Below are 23856 nucleotides of genomic sequence, written 5' to 3'. Positions count from 1 at the left end.
TTCAGTGAGCAGCTGGACCTTGGCATGAACTGATACACCTGGCCTGCCAACATCACATCAGTCAGGGGCCACACACAAGTGAGAAGCCCCTGACTGAGAAGGAGAAAGACTCTCCCCACACACCAGAGCCTAGATAGGTCCAGGCTAGTAGATTTTGTGTGTTCCAGCTCCACGGGTGGTGGCAGGGTGGCTGGAGTACCAGCACAGACTCCCCAATGCTGAGCCTCAGGGGCCAGATCCAGGCAAAATGGGGGCCAGATCCAGCCCTCAGACCTGAGGTTTTCCACCCCTGCCTTAAAAGGTTCAGGAGATGAATCAACTGGGAACTTGTGCTTTTAAAATTATATATATATATATATATATATCCTGTGAGATGGGTAATCAAATGCATTATGCTAAGCAACAATTTGGATTAGAATAATGGTTATGATTAAATACTTAGGAGCAATCAATATTGAAAGTTTACAAGTTAGGAATATAATTATTACTAAAATCACTTCAGTAATTTATAGAGCACATTTGAAATCCATGGTTCATTACACAACCAAGATGAACACATTAAAAGGATTAACTTAGCACACTACTATACACTACAACTCCACCAAAATTGGAAGTAGAATCACTGAGATAACATAACTGCTGAGATCAAGTGATGACTTTTGAGAGGTTGTCCAACCAAATACTCCAATAAAATGCCAATAAATCTCATTTGGAGACAATTAGCTTCTTTCTTTCCTCTATTTTATATAAGTACTGACCTGGCAGTGAAAGTTTTGAGGACAGGTAATACTTGTGGCTGCACATAAGACCAAGTATAGTCTTGCAGACAACAGGAAGCAGAAAGTCCCCACAAACCAACCCAAGAAACTGCGTTTGGTGATCTAACTAAGCTCCTAGTCTCAGAGCTCCCTTTCTCTCACTTATCTGTCTTCGGCTTCTTAAGGAAAGTTGGGTTGAAGTTAATTCTGCTCCCCAGCTATAGTAGCTAATGCAAGCCCAGAACAGGGGACACACAGGCCTCCAGGGAGAGTGGAAAGAATGGGGAGCTCCCCAAAGCCTTCTGTGTCTCTGATGGCCCCAACTTCAGAGAAGAAAAGCAGTCCTCTACCACACCATCCTATCAGTCCTATCAGCTGTAATCAGCTATGGGAGTAAAAAGGTATACCAGATATAGATCAGAAAGTAGTTATGATGTAAAGTAATGGGGAGAATGTTGATTCATGGCATTAGCCTCTTCGGATATGTCTACACTTGCACCCTCTTTTGAGAGAGGGATGCAAATGAAGACATTTGAAATAGCAAACGAAGCTGGGATTTAAATATCCCACACTTCATTTGCATATTTGCATTATGGCGCTCTTTTGAAATAGCACTATTTCGAAATAACAGACACTGTTAAGACACGGTTATTTCGAAAGAAAACCCTTCTCTCGAAATAGCTGGTAAGCCTCATTGTATGAGGAATAAGGGTTATTTCGAGAGAAGGATTCGCTCTCAAAATAACCACGTCTTAACAGCGCCTGTTATTTCAAAATAGTGCTATTTCAAAAGAGTGCCATAACACAAATGCAAATGAAGCTGGGATATTTATATCCCAGATTCATTTGCATCCGTCTCTCAAAAGAGGGTGCAAGTGTAGACATACCCTTATACAAATATCTCTGGCCCAAATCCAGTTTTAATACATAAATATCAAAAGGTTGTTGCTTTCTGAAGGTACCTGGATAAGTAGCCTGCTTTTGAGAATTGTCCAACCTCTGCTGAGCCTCATCCTTAAACCTCAGAATAATTCCCATTCTTGAGCCTTCACCACTTTATCATTGCTATCCAGTACCCCACAAACTCCTTTTTGGTCCCCCACTAGACTTTTCACTCAGAAGAATGCTACAAGCAATCTTGCTCTTCATTCTCCTCTCCAGGGATCATTTTAATCTCTGGGGTTTTTTGGTGTCTTAGTGTTGTCAGAAAGTAATCGATCGGGGCCTATTAGCACTGTTTTTGTATGCAATTAAGTGCCCCTCTCTCTTTTAAAAAAAAAAAAAAGATTGGAAACAGTTAGCTTTGGCTAACTAAATAATGCTCATAAGAATCATTTCTGGTTCCAAACCCTCATCCTCTTGTATTCATCATAGCTTTCACTACTGTAATATAAATAGATAAGTATATTATTTCCCCCCCTAGTTTTGGAACTACTCAATCATTAGCTTAAAATTAAGGCTCCAGTTTGAACAGGATTGGGGTCTCCTTATGTTACATTGTTTTATGATTTTTGCTATACATACACTTACTACAAAAACCCTAAGGAAAATAAGTCATTTTAGCCCCAAGAGACCCACAAAGTGACTGCATTACAGTCTATTAAAGTATAGCATTTTGGTTCTATTAAAGAAAGTACTTCTATAGAGATAAGCTATTATATATTGTGGTGATCATTATACTACATACAGCAATGTGATCATAGGAGCCTTTTTAAAAATCAGACTGCACACGATTCTCATCTACCAGTTTTTAGGGCTATTCAATGAAGATTTTAGATACACATATACCCACACTTACTATAACAGCATAAAATAATGAACAGCAAATACAAAGTTGATGATCATTTTATAGGTGAGAGTCTCTTTACTACTTGAATAACTGGGGTTGGTAATTACATTGAGCACTTTCCTTCTTTACTTTATTCTTAGTTCCTGTTCTCTCGCTCTCCTATATAAAAAAAACCTTTCCCTGTGGGACAGAGTGATGTCATAATTTCACTCTGGCATCCCGCCTGCCTCCTCCTTCCCCTTTCCCCAGTGCTCAGGTTCTGTACCGCAGCCTCTTCTCCACCCCTCTCAGTGGTCAGGGGAAGAGCATGGGGCCTTGGCCCTCCTTGGCAGCCGGGGGGATGCGAGTGATAGAGCCATGGCTGGTGCAGCCTCACCCCTGCCTGACAGCAAAGGTGGGCCATAGCCTCAGCTGGGGAGGAAAGGTAGGGAGGGTGTTGAGCCCAGGCTGATCCGGCCACCCCTGGTGGTTGGGGGGGGGGGGAAGTGTGGGGCCTGGTGAGGCTTTGGAGTGTCCCACCTCCTCACCCAGAGGCCGAGGGGAGACTGGTGAGGCATTATCCTCGCGCCCCTCCTCCCCAGTGCATGGGGGAAGAGCCAGAGCTGCTTACCCCAAGAGAGAGGGGAGGATGGTGAGCATAGCAAGCAGGGGGGCACAGCCCTTTAGTAAATGGATAATTAACCTTCATGTCTCCTGCATACAGGAAGAGAACCCCGAATTTCTTGCAAAAACAGATATTTGTATGTCATAACTATGATATTCAGCACCTAGTAATAACATCCAAACGCTGTTCCTAGCTAAAATCCAAGATAAATTACTTAACTTTCTAAGGATTAGAAGCTTCCTGTCTCAAACTATGCTCAGGATCAGAACGAAGACAATCCTAGGAAGAAGAAAAAAAAAGTCTCTGCAACCATAAAGTATCTTTGGCTCCAATTTTGTAAAATGTCACCCTGGTCAGCCCTTGGAAAAAGGGAGCTATGGATCATCATGACCGGAACTAAGAAACATGAGCCAATACCATATTCTGGACCAGTTTCAAAGAATGACACAGAACAGTAGTAGGAATTCCATTATTGGATGTACTGCCTTCTAGAAAAGAGACTGAAGAAGAGCCTTATAGTGCCAATTCTGTAAGGGGTATCAAATTTAAGCTCCTAAACCTACATTTAGATTACTAATTGTCAATGGGATCACTATTGATTCACAGTACCTTTGTAATAAGAAGAAATGTTATACTGGATGTTGTGGCTAACCCCTATCTTAAGTAACTAGCTAGTTTCTTCTTTAATATGCTTCTTCAGCAATGTCAGTTGACTACTGAATAAAGTCTTAACTTGCAGCTTAAGGTAGCAGGAGATTATGTGCACTTTCTCAAAGATATTTCATTGTAAGATGAGGTCCTTTTCAGTAGTGTCCGAACACATTCTTGTATATCAGTTTCATAGAGCATTTGGGGATTTTTTGGGATTGAAAGTCTTGTATAAATTGATTGCAGATAAGCAAAAAAGTGATTGGATCTAGTGGCCCACTTCATGCTTGTAACAATAGTACCAGAAATACAGTATTAGTGAAGCTTTGTGAAATTAAATGTCACTTCTAATTTATGCTTTGAGTTTTACTGGGCATGTGTGAACGTTCAATATTCTATGACATTTGCATCAGCAGCTTTTTATTAAAGTTGGACTTGAACTTTATTTTTGTAATTTTAGGATATTCACTCAGAATTTCCCCATGTAGCTTGTGTCATTCGTTTGCGTTTTGGATTTCATACTGGAATTGGTATCTGATGGAAGTTGAATGTGAATTCAAATGACAGAGAGGTCATCTGGGTCCAAAATTGGCTGAAAATAGCCCCATGCACCTGATGGGTGTGCCTCATAGGAATTCCATTGCTCCAAGGCTGGGCTCATCTCCCATAAAGCTTCTGATGCTATCCCATGGCAGTTCATGTACCAAAACGTTTGTTCTATGTGATGTGCCTATGTTGACTTCTCATTTTGATTTGAAATGAAAACTATTGGAGTTTGAGGGGATGGAAATGTTGCTTTTCAGCGAGTGCTCCTGATCCTCCAACCCCAGAGAAAAATTCCAACTATTTCATGTACAGTTCAGTCTGACATAGCTAATTACCATGTCAAATGTAATTGAATTATTTCCTTTAGCAAACAAGACAAAAAAAAACCCCACACATTTCCTGCCACATGGCACCAAGTTGAAACTTCATTTTATGAAATAGATTTAACACATCATCATCACATAGATGATCAAGACAAGTTTCCAATTTTAAATGACCTACATTTATATTTATTTCTGCGTTTTAGGAGAGCTATGACTGTAGTTTATAAGTTACACACAGAACAAAAGTACGTCTACACTTGCTGCCTACTTTGAGCTAGGGAGTAAATGAGGAGTAATGTTAGTTTGAACCAAGGGGTTTGATTCGAACTAAAGCGTCCCGGAGCATACTTCCTGGTTCGAATCAGCTGGCGAGTGGAATAACGTGTGGGTGAGATTCTGCTAATGAAGCCTGGGATATTTAAATCTCTGCTTTATTAGCAATTTTGGTTGGCTACATTTGCATCCCTAGCTCAAACTAGGGAGCAAGTTTAGACATACCCTAAAATATTAGTCCTTTAAAATATCTCCTGAAGCCATTAGAAATGTTTCAGTGTTTTACAGCTAATGGCACAACAGCTATGTTAAGGAAGGGTGAATGAATCTATACCCTTTTCCTAATATAGCTATTGAAGCAGAATGTGGTACTACATCTAGACTGGCATGATTTTCCTCAAATGCTTTTAAAGGAAAAGTTTTTCCGTTAAAAGCATTTGCGGAAAAGAGCGTCTAGATTGGCAAGGACGCTTTTCCGCAAAAGCACTTTTTGTGGAAAAGCGTCCGTGCCAATCTAGAAGTGGTTTTGTGCAAGAAAGCCCCAATCGCCATTTTCGCCATCGGGGCTTTTTTGCGCAAATCAGTTTTTAGCTGTCTACACTGGCCCTTTTGTGCAAAAGCATTTCCGGAAAAGGGCTTTTGCCCGAATGGGAACGTCAAAGCATCTGCGCAAGCAGCACTGATTTCAGACAGTAGAATGTCAGTGCTTTTGTGCAAAATCAAGTGGCCAGTGTAGACAGCTGGCAAGTTTTTGCGCAAAAGTGGCTACTTTTGCGGAAAAACTTGCCAGTCTAGATGCAGCCTAGGAGTTTTGGTAGCTACTATATTACGATGAAGTCTTCTTTCAGGAAGAAATTAAAGCCAAACTTGCCATCAAAATAAGTCAAAAACAGACGACTCTCCAGATCGCCTTCAATTTCCTTCAGCTCATGGTTAGGGAGATATGTCACTTGCAGTTTGATAAATAAAACATTTAGGTTAATTTACACAGCAAGCTACAAGTTGCCTATCTCCAAACCTTTGCCTACAGAGTGTTTTTGTTATAAAGTGAAGCAATTTGCAAGTTGCCACGTTATAATGATACTGAATAGGACAAAGAACAACACGGTTATCGTAAACACGGCACCACTGCTAAGTCTGTTAGAAAAACATATTTCCTCTTTTGCACACAGATGCAGACAATTCTGTAGGCTTTTTTTTTCCCTCTTTGCCTGGTCGAACACAGGACTCTGTGTATGTAACAAAAGACCTCAGACCCTATTACATTAATGTGATCCACTTGCCACTATGATAGTATCTCTTCCTAGCCAGTCTGGGGAAAAGCTTACCAAGTCAATGCCTTTTCCCAAGAGGAAACACCATCTCTCTCTTGGGACACAAGGTGTTACTGCTGCCTCTTCAGGACTCTGCCCTCTGACCAGGCCGCTATTGCCTTTTTTCTTTTCAAGGGTATCAAAGTATTTCCGTGCCAGCTGTCCTAGGCAACCTTCCCTTTCACTGCCTTGTAGTACTCCTTTACCACCTGCAAGAGGGACTCGGTCTAGTCCTGGGCTGTAGTTCAGGGACCCACTAGCCAATAGTCAAGGTCCATTCCCCTCTGAACCTTACTGTCTACCCGCCTTCCTCCTTTTCTGGGTCTACCAGCCCAAAATCTATTTCCTTCCCCTAGGGCTGTGGTCACCAACAGGTCGATCGCGAGCTACTGGTCGGTCATGAGGCCTCGACCAGTCCCTCGTGAGGTGTCCTGTCTGCCCCGCCTCCATTTCCCTCCCACCCCCGAGAAGCCCCACTACTTACCTCAAGGAGGGGTGAGTCAGCCCCGCGGGAGGCGCACAGGGGCTTCCCGATGCGTGTGAGGGAGGGAGGGGTTGGCCCCAGGGCAGGTGTGCGCGTGGGGCTTCCCTGCACAGAGGGTGTGGGGGTTGGCACCGGGACAAGTGCGGATGGGGCTTCCCTGCACGGGAGGAGAGGTCAGCCCCCTGGGCAGGTGCACACGCACAGGGCTTCCCTACACGGGGGGCGGTTGGCCCCAGGATAGGCGTGCATGGGACTTCCCTACGTGGGGGGGGCGTCGGCCCCAAGGCAGGTGCATTTGGGGCTTCCCTGCACCGCGTGGGGTCAGCCCCGGGGCAGGTTTCCCTGGGGGGAGAGGAGAATCCTGGGAGGAGGGAGATGCAGAGGACTCTCTGCCTTCACTGGCACCCCACTCCCCAGCTCCCACTCCCGAGCCACAGAACGCTGTCCCCACTCCCCTGGCCCCAGCTACAGAACTCTGTCCCTATTCCCGTTCCCCACTCCCCGAACTCTGTCCCCCTTGGCACCCTGTCCCCTGCTGCAGAACCCAGTCCTCTGCCCTCCCACCCTGTTCCCTCTCCCCAGCCGCAGTACTCTGTCCTCACAAAATGTATAATTATAAATGCTTCATTTTAGATTTAAATAGCATGAATAAAAAACAGACCATTTATTTCATAACTATGAACATCTGATTTTAATTTTATGTATTACAATTTAAAAACTGTTTATCAGAATGTGTAAGTAAGGGCTGGGGATAGCAAGTGATGGACAGGAGGAGAATAGAGAGGGCGGGGCTTCAAGGAAGGGGCAGGGCGGTAGATCTTCACCTGTTCTGAGATTTAAAAAGTGATCTTGGGTGTAAAAAGGTTGGAGACCACTGCCCTAGGGAGTAAACTACCAACTTTCCTAAGCATCCCCCCTGCTAATAATTTCCTGCTTCTGTAGCCCCAACCCAGCTTGTTCCCTCTCAGCTGGGCTCCTTTATTTTATCAGGGGATTAGTTGGCCACTTGATTCCCCCTCACTTGTGGCTTGCTGAGTTAATTAGCTTGCTTTTCACTCTGCATTAACCTTTTCCAGGGAAATGGGTAAACCACTTATCTCTCACACACACACACACACACACACACACACACCCCTCACCTTGAGGAGAAGATGAAAGATCAGATGTAACAGATATGAGCCACACCACTTAGAGCCCTATTGGAAGGTGTTCATACTGTGGTGATGAGAGAGGTACAAAGCTTTGAACAGAATACACCTTGTTGCTAGTCATCTTCTCCACAGCATGACAATAACTGAGTGAAATTGTCTGAATTTGAATTGAGATTCTCAACTATGACTATGGTCCTTATGTTTCTCTCACTGAAGTCAATGTTCTGAGCAGAATTTTCTCCTCCACCCCCAAATTGACACCGATGAGTTGCTGACCAGTGCAAGGGCTGGCTACTGAACCCAACAGAGCCCAACTCAGAAATAGAAGATACCGCCAAGGGAAGGGGGAAGAGGAGGAGCTTGAAAGTTTCTCGCAGCTGCAGTGCCTAACATGCTCTAAAGGACGAAGATGGTGTGCAGGTTTTTCCTTCTTGGGCTGATGATAGATCCTTGGGCTGATGAATAGATATTTGGGCTTGGGCCACTCCATTGCTGGCTTCTGGGGTGTATCCTTCAACTAGACTGGCCCCTGACAGAATTCTGCAGGAAAGAGGGGTAGAGGAACAGGAAGTGGATTGTCATAGGAGTTTAAATAAACTCTCTGCTCCTGGATGATTCCAGTATCTTATTATAGAAATAGTAGCTGACAGTTATTTCAAAGTTGTCAAAATATTGAAACTGGTGTGGTTTTATTGTGTTATGTTGACAAGTAAAAGATGCCGAATTTTTATGCAGAGTACCAGCAGAACTAATAGTCTTTTCATCAGGATCCTGATCAGCACCTACATCAGCATTAACATAGGTGGGTTCTTCCTGCTCAGCATGAATGTTTCCCTTAGTCAAGGGAGGAAAGGAGAGAAGGACAGCAGCCAGATAAGCCAGACACGTGATGTTACCAAAGATGCTAGCAGTTTCCCCATCTTCTAAATAAAACAAATACTCAAATGGTTGGACTGACGGGGATCTAAGTAACTTAAAAAACCTCAGTGAAAGCTGCAACAGCCAATGACATTGGCATCTGTGTAATTATAGTACATTCGCACATCCGGTTTCTCATTTATTTAGTCGGCCTGCTGCAGCATCCTTCAAGTGGGCTCCATTCTAATTTGAATGTTTTAAAATTCTATTTATGAATTTACAAGCAATGAAAGACTTTGTTCTTTTTTCCAGGAGTACATGTTCTTTCAAAAAAGCATTTTTTTTTAAAAGAACCCCCGATAGACTGCAGGGTTTTTGTCGAAAACCCCTTTTTCAAAAAAGCACTCATGAGATTATATAAATGAAGTGCAAGACTTGCAAATCTGTGCTTCATTTGCATTTTCAATCTGCTTCATTTGCATTCTTTTTTCGAGAGAGGAATGCAGTTTAGTCATAGCTTTAGAGGGAGAATAATAAGTCGGCTCTGCACCTTAGCTGAGACCTAGCTGACTTAACTCTTATGGCAGAGGCTCATGCACTCAGCTCCAGAGATCCCAGGTTCGATTCTGTCTGCTGGCATTACACGTGGGGGCTGGTCTGGGATCAGCTGCTAGGAGGTCTCAGAAGCTCAGGAAGCATGTAACCCAGAGGCATCGAGACCACTGACACGAGAGTAAACTCCCCTTTACAGCCACAGGAGCAGAGCTAGTTGACTTTTAGCTCATGTGGTAGAGTATCATGCACTAAGCTCCAGCAGTCCCAGGTTCAATTGCCTGCCAGCATTACATATGTAATCATACATGATGATTCAGTGCAAGAAACATCAGTTAAGAACCATTACTAAACATATTATGTACTGTACTAGCGTCCAACCGCATCCAGTAACTAACTTCCTGCCATGCAATAGCCTCTCAAGAGATTATTTCCTACACAGCTCTTCAGTCACAATTGAAAAAAAAAAAATGGCTCTGGTAAATTATTCACCTAGGACACACATTGCTACCAAGAGATCATAAAAAGTGATTTGTAGGTACAAGAAATTTAAAGTCTCTGGTACTGATTTTTAAAATTTGAAAATAAGTGTTCAACGATATAAAAAAAATTCTTCTCTAATGATTCACTCCATATAGAAGATGTTCAGTTCTGCAGCACAATTTCTGACCTTAAATGCCAAATACATTTAAATTGAACACTCACAATGGAGATTTTGAAACACGAGCATAGGCAAGCTTGGTTGGATACAATTTAAATTATGTTGGAGAGCATCTTTCAGAGAGGCAAGTGACGCATGCATTAAAAGAGGTGAATTTCTCCCTCACACAAGGTAAAGGTAGTTATTTGTTCAGTCTCTTGAAACAAAGCAAGCAGTCCAAGCTAATAGAAGAGTGTGCCCCAGAGTGCCTACATACTTTAAGTATATTATTTCTAACCAATGAACAATATGGAAACAATACAAGTTGAACATATTTCCATTTCTTAAAGTGGTTATTACACAAGAGTGAGTGCATGTAAATGAATATTAGGTGAATAAAAGACAACTTAAATACACTAACCTGAACTATATTATTGCATTGTGATAGCAATGTAGTCTGCAGATCCTCCCCCTGCTGTCAAACATTTCTGTCCATTGGGAACCCAGGAAAGGAAGGAAGGATGGTAGGAGGAGGAGGAACTGGGATTAACAAAAAGGAGGGAGCAAGGTGATGGAGTAAGGAACAAGGAGCCATGTCCAACATGACTATTTAAGTCAACAGATGTACTGATTTACACCAGCTGAAGAACGGGACCAAATATTCTTTGACACACTGAAGAGTTTAGATAAGTCCCCCCCGTCCCGTCCCCCCCCCCCCCCCCCCCGCATACTCACTTCTAATTTCCTGTACTCCAGGAATCAAAATGCTGCTGGACTGAGGGTACAAGGAGAGGAAGAGGCAGCTATTTTCCTGGCATTTCTTGCAAAGACTGGATATAGAAGGACTGGAGCTCTGAGAAGGTCCTGTTCTCCAAGGATACGTCTACACTTCATGCTTATTTCTAAATAAGCTATTCTGGAATAGTTATTCCACAATAGCAAGTCTACACTGCAGGGAAGCCTCAAAATGAGCCTGAGGCAGGCCTCCCTAATGTAGATGTGCTTGCTCTATTTAGAGCCCCAGGAGGCACCAGGGAGGAATAACTTAGCTCCTCACCAAGACCATTCTATTTAAAAATAGCAGCAGTGGAGCACCTACACATGCCTTATTTTGAAATAGCTATTTCGGAATAGGCATGACTCCTTATAGAATGAGGTTTACAGATTTCAGAAGAAGCCATCCGTTATTTCGCAATAATGGAATGGCTGTGTAGACGCTCGCATTGTTATTTCATAATAATGCTAGTTATGTCGAAATAATGGCATAGTGTAGTCTCACCCCAATTGTTTTATCTCTGAAGAAAGAAACTCATATGGATTAAACTGATTATTTTTTAAAAGCACAGAAGTAGAGAACTACGACGACTAAATCGGGCATCCTGAATAACATGCTTTGGAATTTCAATATGTAATTCCCCATATAAGTGAGGCTTTGTTTTAAACAAGAGGGTGTTCATGCTTCTTCTGAAGACTTCATGTGATGATGAATCCAGTTCATTCCTAGGTAAGTTGCTCCAATAGTTACTTATCCTAGCCATTAAATAATTGCACCTTACCTCTCACTTCAATTTCTAGTCACCAGATCTTGTTATTCCTCTGTTTTAGATTAAAGAGCCCTTCCCAATCACTAGAGATTTCACATTGTAGGTACCGCACAATGCATGATCAAGCAACCTCCTTAAACTCCGTCTGATAGGAGATTATATTTTCCATCTTTCAACATAAGGCATGTGTTCCGATTCTTGAATCATTCTCACGGGTACTTTTCCAAACTGGTTCCAGCTTTCCAGAAGCGTTGACAGCAGAACTGGCCGCAAAGTTACAGTAATGGTCTCACTAGTGTTATAGTCAGTGGTAATAGTACCTCCCAACTGCCGTTCAATACAGTTCTGTTAAAAGACCCATGCATTTGATTGCTTAAAATCCTCATATTGGACTGGCAGTCCACGACCACTGCATTTGGCTGTATTAAAATACATTGTTCAAATGAACCCAGATCACCACGTGATACAGAGCTAACTGCATCTCTGAGCTGTCATTTTGTTACTTCACTTACTTTTGGGTTAACTAGTTTGGTTAATCATTGGATTTACGGCTGTATATTCTACATCCTGAGATCCCTAGTTTCAAAAAGCATATGCAAGACTAATACTAACAAAATTTTCACTGTTGCATTTTTATTGCTGTTGTATTAGTGAAATTTCTGAGCACGGATGCTTGTGTCTATTTTAAGAAGTAAAAAAAAATCTATGAGAATTGAGGTAGCTGAGACGAGGCCTACTCTAATTTCGCTGATGAGATCATGTGACAAACGTACATATTAGAGTGGATGCCCTACTTTAAACGCATTTTCTTTTAAGAGTTCTTCAGAACCCTTTTCAGAGCACACATATCCAAAACTAGGCACATGTAACCAAGTGGTCAGCTGGTTGTCTCAATCTTTCCTCCCTTTTAGCTGAGGCTCATTGCAAATGAAAGTCACTGACCCAGATGTTGCCATCTTCTTCCCTTTCTTTATTTCACTGCTCCCTCTTTTCTTCTCTACAAGCAGCAGCTCTGCTGGAAATCAAGAAGGAAATTAGAGGGAATACCAATTTCAGTTCATGAAATGTCAACTGTTTTACAACTGTAGCACAAGCTAATCATTATCCCAGTGCAAGGCTGAGCTTCAAAAATAATGATCTGCAGCCATGGTACCTTTCGTTATCATGGTTGCATTAACCTGTGACAGGATGATAATGAATTTATTTCAGCAACAAACTTCCAGATGCTGTCAGGCAAAAGCAACAGAAAGTAAGTAGAAAGATTAAGACTGGTGATTGGAAGCAAGCAATAAAATTCTGGGTCCAAGCAAGGTTTTTAAAAAACAACAAACAAAATAAACCCTAACACACTGTTAATAAGAATTCACTTTAAACATTTCATCTCAGAATATACTTATGCTTCTGAGATGAGCAATATCTCACTAATTTCATTGTCTTCCCCCATCATTTGAGGTCACCTCAAAAAAGAGGTTATATCGACATTAGTGTTTAGCTTAATCAGCTTAATCAGAAAACACAGGTGAATCAAACTCAATTTATGATTCATGTCCAGCTCTCAAGATACATACTAAGCAACATTTGGAATGTAGGGATTTAATGGATAGTTTAAAACGATGCTTTCCATTGCAAATGAAGAACTGGCTAAAGAAGGCCTTAATCCAGGGGTGGCCAACCTGCGGCTCACAAACCACACGTGGCTCTTCACCATAGAAAGCGAGGCTCACGAAGCACACCCTGCGAAGCTGCCTCTGTGGCCCTTCAAAGGGCCGCCTGGGCTCACCGAGCGCAGGGGAGCCGTCCAGCAAGGTGATGCAAAGTGGCGCGCCGGCCGATGGGAGCCTGATGTGGCCAAAAGCAGCCAAACCGGAGTTTTCATTTAAAGGGGCAGGTTTTTGTTTTGTTCTGCTGACCAAACGTGGTGGCTGGGGCTTTTTGGGGGGGGGAGGTGCAAAAGGGGTCAACAATTCCCTCCCCCCCCTTGGTTCATTGCGCTATGTCCACCATTATTTTGGCTCTTTGTCTGTAATGGGTTGGCCACCCCTGCCTTAATTGATAAGTACTAACAACAATACAAGCCAGAAAAATTAGTTTGGTGGCACAATACTACAAGTCACCAAAACACACCTTTGCTGCTGTCGACAGAAGGTGTTATGCCTCGTAAAATGAGGTATACCAGCGTCGACAAAACTGCTGAGTTCTGTCGACGTTATGTCGACAGAACTCAGTGGTAGTGTAGACGCTGGTATAGTTTTGTCAACAAAAGTCCACTTTTGTCGACAAAACTAGGTAGTCTAGACACACCCTAAGAGAAAGACAAGCCGACAAACCAGGGGAGACAGAATGAATTCAAATCACTGACATGTGATACAAGTGATTTTAATGCAGGCCTAGACTTGCAGGCGTGCAGTATTGACCCTAGGCAGTTCCTTTGCTGAGAAGGAATTTTCCAGCATCAAAAGTATCCTGAGGTAAGGGGAACACATGCACAGAGTGGGGAGAAAAAGGAAAAGCTTGGAGCAGTCGGTCTATCAGGTATATGTGCTCCTGCCTGCTTCTTCAAACATTCTTGATGTTTTACCACATAAACCTGAAATACCAATTAATTTGCCTGGGCCCTTAGGCTTAAATCAACCCGTGGTCTGTAAGAGTTTTTAAATGAAGTGTGTGGAGGGGGAAGGAGGGAGTCACGGACTGAGCCCACTAGAGCAGGACTTGTGCTCATGAACTAATCTTATAATCGGTGCTGAGAAACAGCTCCAACCTTTTGTTAAGTACCCAGTTCAGAAGATTATCCAGTGGCAATTGCAGTCCTGAATTAATGCATATTTCGCAACTAATTTGCATATTTCAGCATAGAAAATTTGAGGAGACTAGTATCCAGGCTTGTACTGTTTTGGTCAGTCACCAAAAATTCTGACAATGGAACTGTATTAATAAATAGAGCAATGGAGGCCTAAGCCCTAGACACATCCTGAGAATATCCAGACAACGTGTCATGAATAGTATTTAAATCAATCCGATCATCATGTGCATAGCTCTTGCTTGCTTGTGCTCATTCTGATTCATTTGCTTTCAGTAAGCATGGCCATGGAAATATTACAGCATAAAACCTCAGACATCTCTATTCCTTTAGAGATTAAATGCACATTACCAGATTTAAGCTTTGTGCTAATTCACTATTGTTATGCATGAATAGAGGCAGTAAGGATCTGGCTTGATATGAAATTGTTTAAAAGCAATGGCATGTCTCCTGGTTTCTCACTGTGTTCTCAGCAAAAGTCTCCTGGAAGAGTGGTCCGGTTTAGCTAGAAGTGTCATGTCTAAGTTTGGGCTTGCCTTCCCCTTGGCATTAAAGAGACCAGTTGCTTAGATCTGAACCCATCCCTTTGAGACAACATTGCATCCCTTGAACTCTGCTCTATGGATTTAAGTTTAGTTGTATAAACAAGTGTGGCAGGAAATTTCAAATAAAAGCTAAAATCACATTCATTAGACCCACAACTGTGGTCAGAGGAAGCACCTGAAAAATAGGAGGAGAGCAGCAACTCCCAAGTATCCCATTAAGATACTGGGACTCCAGAACTTGCTCTTAGCTCTGAAGGTGAATGCCTCCCAAACACACTCCAAAAGCGATCAATTCAGTACTGCTTTTGTTCCAACCCATCCGGATTATAACCAAACAGCCAGATTCAACTAAGTGTCCCATACAATGGTCTGCAGATGTCTCCTCTCCGACTCTCTTCTTATGGAATAATCCTACTGAATTAAATATGGAATTCTATAGAATTGTACTGGGTCATACTGAAATTATTCTAAACCACCAATAGACTGTAGAGAATGAAAGCCATAAAAAGCTATTGTAGAAATAGAACTGAATGGAGAATTGTATCAGATGATACTTACCCTAAGTTACAGCCTTCATGGGATGTCTAGACTACTGAGCTTTTCCAGGAGACCAGAGGTTTCCCAGAAAAGCTCTGCCGCGTACAAGGAACGCATCTGCTTTTCCAAAAATGTTTTTGGAAAAGCAGATGTGTTTTTTCAGCAACCCTGTAATCTCATTTTACAAGGAAGAAGGGATGTTCCAAAAGAGGCTTCCCCCCCCAATTGGCCCAGTGTAGATGGGCCAATTGTTGGAAAAGCCTTTTTTGGAAGAAAAGCAGAAAGATATGCAAATTGCAGTTCGCAATTTGCGTATCTTTTTCTGATAGAACTTTCTAGTCTAGAGACAGCCTTAATTCTGAAGAGAGAGACAGATCTCAGGTTTTCAGTACAACATAGCATGACAATGTAAGCAGTTTCAGCCATCTATCAGAAAGTAGTAATATGGCCTTTCTTGGGGGTGGTTTACAGGAAAATTTTAGAAATAAAGGATAGTTCTACAAAGATATTTAGGGTACCTAAAATAGACAGATGCGTGCCAAGTACAACACCTAGGTACAAACAATTTCTCTCACACACATAGCTGCAGCCCAACCCTATGAAGAACAGTTTTAATAGGCCATCTAAAGCATGTGTAGGCATCCGGGTTTAGGAGGTTCTATCAGCATTCTGTCTTGTGTGGAACCTGTTTTAGGCACCCAGACTCTCCCCATGCTCTGCAGAAGGAACATGGCCACTTTAATTAAATGTCTTTATTCCACTGGGTAGCTAGTAGTCAGTTAGGCACTTCAAGAGTAAACATTTGTAGATCTTTCCTTCACGGTTTGCTTCATAGGTTCCTATTTTACCCAGACGGTAATATTTCTTGGTTAAGCTTATAAAAAATTTAGAGAAACTTTGTCTGGGTTTTAAAGATAGTCCTTTCTAATCTAACTAATTCCAATTCTCTGAGCAGAAACATGGATTGTTGCTTTCTATTTTGCTTACCTTTGAATGTCTGGTATCCACTTGCTAATTAGCCTTCAATTACCTCCACTTACACCTTCAGCTAAATTGCTGAGATTTTTAAGTGGAGCAATTGCTTATAATAGTGACCCAGCTCCTCATTCTCAAAGACTGGGGAGGCAACTCTGACATTGAGAAACTAACCTCTCACACTTCCATTTCAGGCTTTGCTTCAGACAGTGAGAGATAACAGCTGAAGAATTACATCTTTTTCTTCACACTAATATATTTTCTACAGCTGCACAGCACCCCCATCACTCTCTGGGGCATTCGACCAGTTGCCACCTACTCAGACACTAACACTATTTCCTGCAGCCCCTATTGTGGGTACTACTTGGCGCTCTCCTTCCCATTTCAGGCCAGCCCCAGAGTAGCTTTGTTTGGAAGACCTAAAAGAAATATAACATGAGGTAATGTCCCTGGTATAAAATTCCTATAAAAAGACTCCCCGAACCACCAGTTTTGCCTCCCAGTTTTTTGGATCCCGAGCCTCTTTACCTTCCAGCTTCACTGGTTCTCTTAATTTCTTCCCCTGGTATCTCAATGTTTCCCCATCTGTTCCACCTCTCTCCAATTATTTCTTTCTTCTTGTAGGCAGTGAACAGGTTCTTATGACCAATTTGCCTCCTCCTGTAATTTGGACTTTGCAGCAAATTCTGAAGATAGTGGGGAGGATCTCTGGGTGCTGTAGAATTCCCTCCAGTAGTGATGACATTCCCTCCTGTGGTATCCTAGATGGCCTCCTAGCCAGCCTATCCCTAAGCCACCCCTGCATAAAAATGTGACAGCTGGAGGCCATCGTACCTTATAATTGCACAAAGTGCTTCATTTTAAAGCAGCACAAGATGTCTTGGTGTTTTGGTACTAAGATTTCCTATGCCATATATTACAGATGGGCCCTTGGATCCTGGCATCCCTGAATTTCAGGGAGTTTGAACCCAGGCCAAGATGTGAAAGTTTCAAACCATCTTTGTCACACAGTAACAGTCATCTGGCTAAATGCTGTCGCACGTTGCACACTACACCAATAGTATGCACCCAAGCATGATGAGCAGTAGTTCTGGTGATACAAACATCCAGACATAACAAACATCCAGACATCATAGAAGGGACTCTACAACCCCAGGAAATAATTCTAGGAACCAGACGCTCTTCACAGCAAGCTCTCTGGTGCCAGATGAATTTTCAGATTCAATTCTAGGTAATGATGCCAGTTTACTCAGCAGGAACATTCCTCTACTACAGAGGCGGGCAATAAAACAGCAGTGATTCTCCAGGGTTAGTCCCAGGCATGTTGCCACCATGATATTTTCTTGCACCTCCGCAAGTACGGGTGAGTCTGTTGGCCATGGATCACAGTGCCCGACAAATGGGAGCTGTGGCAAGCAGTGACCTGATCTGTGCCACTTCCCACAGTTCCCACTGGCTGGAAACAATGGTCCGCAATAACAGTCCACAACCAAACGGAAGTTGCAATCACCTGTTCCTGCAGAGGTGCACATAAATCTAGCAGTGGCAGCCCACTAGGGGCTAACCCTGAGGAATTGGATCTCACCTGCGTGCCAATATTTGCCAACCCCTGTTCTAGTAGCTAGCAATAGTTCACTTTTAATTACTTGCATGAACTTTATAATAGCATCGTATTTGGAATTGCTATAGTACTATGGCAAAGAGAGATCTGCCAAAGCAGACAGTATGCAACCCCTGCTCCCCATCAAGTCCTCTGAGGCATTGCCACAGATATGTAGATCTCAAGACACTCAATCATAGAAATGTTTGGCTAGAAATGACCTTGAGAGGTCCCCTTTGTAGATATATCTCTGTATTAATCATTTTCTCATTGAAAAAGGACTTAATACAAAGCTATATAAAAGGAATTGATACGAAGTTAAAAACGTCATATCAATTCCTTTTATATAGCTTTGTATTAAGTCCTTTTTCATAGAAACTTTGTACCTTTTCCTACAGAACATGGAAACTCTGTATTAAGTCTTGGTAGACTAGTCCCTAAAAACGAGTACGGTAAAAAGAATGTCCTTGTTGAATGAATGAGGTGTGAATGGGTAAGGCAAAAAAGACAAGCATTTCAGGGCTGTTCCAATGGTTGGAGAGGGGATGGAAGCCAGATCCAAGAATAATGAGACCTGTTCACTGAAAGAAGATTGGACATGTGGTCACCTTGGGAGTCAGCAGGAAGTGCCTGCTTTTGGAAGCACCCTTTTTGAAGGTGAATGTGGCAACATTGAGACAAGACCCAGAAGAAGGCTCCACAGATGACTAACTGCATATGCATATGACAACTCATAGATTTTGCATATGCATAAGACGATAGACTTGCACGAGAGGGGAATGACTAGCAATTAAAGGTATCTTACAGGAGGACCCTGGGTTTTGTCTTGTCAACATGGATCCAGATCGGCAGAAACCCGGCTCCATCCTTCCCCCACTTAACTCACCTGGCCAGTGCAGTTAGGGGGAGCAACTATTGGTAACAAGGCAGAGTGCACTTGTGTGTGAGAAAGTAATATATCATATAGCAATTAACACTTGTATGCGTATGTATTACCAATAAATGTGTCATTTTGCCTTATCCCCCTGAAAAGATCCCATGCAGTACTTTAAGTACAACATGTTGTCCAGCTTCACATGCTGAAGCATGGCCACATAAACGTAGACCATCCCAGAGAGGTGTTTGTCTTTATAAAAAAAAAAAAAAAAAAAAAAAAAAAAGAACAAAACACACCCTCCAGTCATTGACTGTCAGAAGATGGAACTTCGGTTTTGTTTAGTATGGCCATTCTTATCTTATTCCACAAGACCTTTGGAAGCCTAACAATCCTTATAGAGTTTTTTCTAGTATCTAACCTCAATCTTCTTTACTGCAGATAGAGCCTGTTAATACTTCTCCTACTTTCAAAGGACACAGAGAACAATTGATCAACATTCTAGAAACAACTCTTAATATATTTGAGGACATATCAGATTCCACCCAGTCTTCTTTTCTCAAGACTAAAGATGCCCAATTGTGCTACCTTCTGCACAGGTCCAGTTTCCTAGATTGACAATTTTTATTGCTCTCTGCAGTTTGTCCACATAAGTTATGAGTGGAAAACCTTAAAGTAACAACTGACTCCAACTGAGGTCTCATGGGTTTTCAGATGCCAAACTCATGGCTATCCGACAGCAGACACTTGTGCTTCTACCCCACTGAAACACACTAATAAAAAGTGTGTGGATTTTTCAACACCATCTGCAGGTTTCCTCCTATCCTCAGTGCATGGAAGCATGTGATTCAATAACAACACTTCGTATTGCAGCACTTCACAGGCTTGGAGAGGTACACACACAACTCATACGATGTGGGACCTCTAACTTTAGAATTCATTGAAAGCTGAGAAATCACCACAGAACTCATGTGAACCAGGTAAGTATTAAAGTCTCAGATGTGTGTGTTACCTAGGGCTTGTTTCACTGATTACCAACGCAGCTTTCTCTAAAGTGGAAGAAACATTAGAAAACAAGAAGTGAGGAGGAATACTGTATCTCTTGTAACTTCAGAGGGAATTCAACATCAATTTAACTTCCCTGTATGAGCAAGTCAGGCATTTGGCTAGGCAAATCCACCTTTTAACTGTAAATACCATACAATTATCTTTTTTAAATAGTCACATTACATTTAGCAAATTCTAGATGCTAAAGTGGGAGCACAAGAGTTTGTTTTGGGGAGAGGGACATACATGGGGCCAGATTCTTAGAGCAAATCAATTATTTCAATGCAGGTACTCTGAATTACGCCAATTGTGTATTTGGTCCCCACTATTTTTCTCTCCATTAGACGTTTTAAGTTGCAAACCTAGTCAAAGTTTCAGAAGAAGGAGAACAGTCAACATGTTTTATGAATAGTTGTCACTGAAAATATTTCTACTGAGACAGACATTACCTTGCTGCTACTAACATCTCTCATTTTTCATACTTTTTCTGCACTCAGAAGTAAAATTCACAGTGATTCAAGATCATTTGTTTCCCCAGTCTGAATAGGAAAGTTACAAAGATAGTCAGTGATTTCTGCAATCGTCCCCTCTCCCCCACTTACGCACTGTGGATAATATCTTCATTCTGACGTTTAAAATGAGTCATACACTGACGTAAACAAAAAATGAATCACTCTTGATTTATGGAAGAATAAAGAGAAATAAAAGGTTAGGTAGAAAACTGTGTGAATTAGAACCTTTTCTTATAGTATATGCTTAATTCCATGGAGAAATTTGTAATCAGAGCTTATTTAGCTCAGCCAACTTATAAAATTGCTGTTCTCTACATTTGTTATTGAGTTGATACAGATTTTACCAGGGCTTATTTGAAGGTGAAGAATATGGTCACTTGCTGAGAAAAAGAGACTGCTCAATATGACAACTCATCATCATAGACTGCTTAGTTACATCATTGTAAATCTAGTATATAGTGCAGGGGTCAGCAACCTTTCTGAAGTGGCATGCCAAAATTTAACCCTTCTGTCCTGGGCTTCCCCACTCTCCCGTGAGTGGTGGTGGTGGGGGGGGGGACTCTCTTCACCACACACCCCGCTTGGTCTCCTGCCCTGGGCTCTGCTCTGGCTTCTCCTGTGGGGAGGAGAGCAGCATCGTGCATACACTTCCCCAGAAGTCGGATGCAGCGCAGAGATTCGGGGCTTTCCTGCCCCTCCCAGGAAGCCAGCATTGGCTCCAATCTTGTGGGAGGTGCGATGCTGGAAACCAACATGGGCTGGGGTCAGGGGTGTTGGGGGGGAAATAGGTGAGGCGGGGGTAGGTGGATGACCCCAAGGTGTTCAGCTCTGGTGGGAAGCGGGATACCGTGGGGGGTCTGGTCCATGGTGCCCTCACCTTCCTTCCAGGGACCCAGGCAGTTTTGTCGTGGGGGACCCTGCTCCCCTGATGAGTTTTCCTCTCCCCTCAGCCATCCCTGCCCACCCCCGGAGACGCAGTCCAGGCAGCTCTCAGGGGCACTGGGGGTGGACTCCCCAACCGACCCCGGTATAGGAAGATATGAGCATCTTGGTTTCATTACATTCATCCCAAATCTCAAGCTGAGTATATCCAGCTTGTCACCCAGTTGGCTCAAATCCCTCAGCTCCTCCTTTTGAAGGGGCAGAAATTAACCCCACAAACAAATACTGCCCTCAGTAATGAAGTAACCCTTATCTGGAGCCATCCATTGCTTCAAGCCATCCATTGCTTCAAGACACCTTTCCAGGGCACATATCAAGAGTATCATACCTCCACTCCAGCAAGTCCCCAATGCAGAGGGATGCTCTCTACTCTGGTAGAGAGTCCAACAGATCCCAAGTCCACTTTTAGTCACAGACAAGGTACTCTCTGCACCTCATACTGGTCACTGGGACAGGGTTGGAGGGATTCTTGTTTCTGCTGTGTTGCCTGTTATTCATTTCCACAATCATTGAATGGCCTAGCTTGTGTTTTGACCTCTAGCAACAAAGAGGCCTGGATTCGCTATTGGCAACCCCCCTGAGCGCTGGGTATGGCAAAGCAAGTTCTCATCTGGTTTCCTATCAACAACCACTTCAGCTTTGTAGTGACTGCCTCTTGTGACTCAGCCCTCCAGCCACAGCTCTTATAGTTCCACCCCACCTCACCTCAACCCCTTCCAGGGTCCAACAAATACAGTCTTTGTGCCACCTTTTCAGCCCTCACCACATCATGGCCTTCACACTCTCACATCTCAAGGCTTTTAAACATCCTTATTCCTTATATGGGTGGTCTTCTTGTCACTCTTCTCAGTAAATAGAAAACCCTTCCCCTCCTCCAAAGATTCCAGAGTGAGCAGTCTGTGCCTTTACACCCACCCATTTACTACTTCTCTAGGCTTCTTCCTATCAGAAGGACTTTTACTTCTATACACATTTACTTCTGTTCCTGTATACTTCACGGACTATATAAGTTCCTGTATACTTTACAGAGTTCACGCTGCCTTTGAGGCAAGGGCTCCCACTTGGAATCCTCCAACATCTCAATTGAAAATAAAAAGCGCGAGAGAGAAAACACACACATTTCTGCTCACCTCATACTGGAAGAACTTCTCTCTTTCTCTCTGAAGTTTCCCCAATGCTCCGTTCCTGAGTTGAATACCTCCCTGGACTTTTTCTCCAGACATCAAGTCTTGTCAGGGCACCACAATCAGGACTTTCTCCACCACAGTAGCTTTTCCATCTATTTTGCAACCTTGTACTTAGGAGAGGATCCCCGTAGCAGCTCTGTGGTTTTTTTCCTACACCCCTGACAGTCACACTCTGCTAGTCAAAGAGCCACTTCAGAGCTTGAATTCTTGCTCTGCTGCTTTCACTCTGGAATCTCTCTCTCTTTACACAAAGAGTCCACCTGGGACTGCTCTTTAATTGGATCTGGACCACCCTCTAGCTGCAACTGAGTACACTAATTGAGATCTCCAACTCCCCTTAAACCTAGTATATGCCCCATCACAAGCAGCAACAGGTGCTCAGGCCTCACTCCTTCATGTACTCTGTGTAAACCTCATCCCCCCTGCCCACTGATTAGTAGAGACACAAATAAGTGGTCTACAAGCAATCACCTGTCCCCACTTGCTCCTACTCTAGGGCATCATTCTTATTGTCTAGTGAGAAAGACTAGCCTCAGGAAGACTGGACAGGATTTTCTCCAAGTTCCACTGCCAGCCAGGGCTCGAAGGGGGTGAGCAGAGAGACCCTTATCTCACCTAGGCTATAGCTAGTTCTCTCTCATTGTAGCCATGTGGGTGTGGACCAGCAGCTCTATGTTAAAGTAACACACCTGACTTCAACAGAGGGACTGTGAAAGCCCAGTCTCTTTCCATCAGAGCTGGGAGAGCACCAGTTTTCCAAAAGCGCTTAATCAAACTTTAAATTGAGTTTATTTTGGCAGTGTCTGTCCCCATTTTGTATTCCTATTTCAGGAACTTCTGAGCATTATGTGAACATGAATGCTCCTACAAAGGAAATAAAACCTACATACTCCACCCCTGACACTAGAAGTTGTCTGTCTTATTTAGGCAGGACAAAGCAGGAGACCTCGGTCACCAGTGCCAATTCACAGGGGTAGTTGAAGCCATACAAGATCTAGCCACCCCATTTGTAACCAAGACTACATACCTCTATGTACCTGCTTTGTGCCTGCCAATGAGAAAGGTTAAATTTTGACACATATGCCATCAAATAAAACTTATAGTAACCTTATGTTGGGGGCTGGCCTTACTGGTAGTGCCTCCTAGCAGTTAGGTCACTGTGGCCCAACTTTCCATCTTTTTGTGGCATCTTTCACTATCTTTCAGACAGTGATTTTACCCTCCAGCTAGGTCACCAATATAGGCACAGGATGTACAAGTGTGGAGGAATGCAGCAGCACCTCCAGAATTTGCACCCAACATGGTCCTGTGCCAGGCTCCTGGCTGCCATCCTGTGACCAGGGGCCTTGCTGCA

General features: G+C 42.9%; 1 protein-coding gene across 1 annotated transcript in view; it reads right to left on the bottom strand.

The window, feature by feature from the left end:
• LUZP2 (leucine zipper protein 2) overlaps positions 1–23052 on the bottom strand; it is a 446738-nt gene extending 423686 nt beyond the window's left edge. Inside the window, exon 1 of the mRNA XM_014573955.4 lies at positions 22446–23052. The gene's annotated coding sequence lies outside the window, so the exon portion shown is untranslated. The remainder of the gene's footprint in view (positions 1–22445) is intronic.
• Between the last annotated feature and the right edge of the window lie 804 nt (positions 23053–23856).

This window comes from Pelodiscus sinensis, chromosome 5 (genome assembly GCF_052426305.1).
Source record: "Pelodiscus sinensis isolate ZL-2025 chromosome 5, ASM5242630v1, whole genome shotgun sequence".
In the NCBI taxonomy this organism is placed as follows: domain Eukaryota; kingdom Metazoa; phylum Chordata; order Testudines; family Trionychidae; genus Pelodiscus; species Pelodiscus sinensis.
This window is presented reverse-complemented; position numbering and strand designations above follow the sequence as displayed.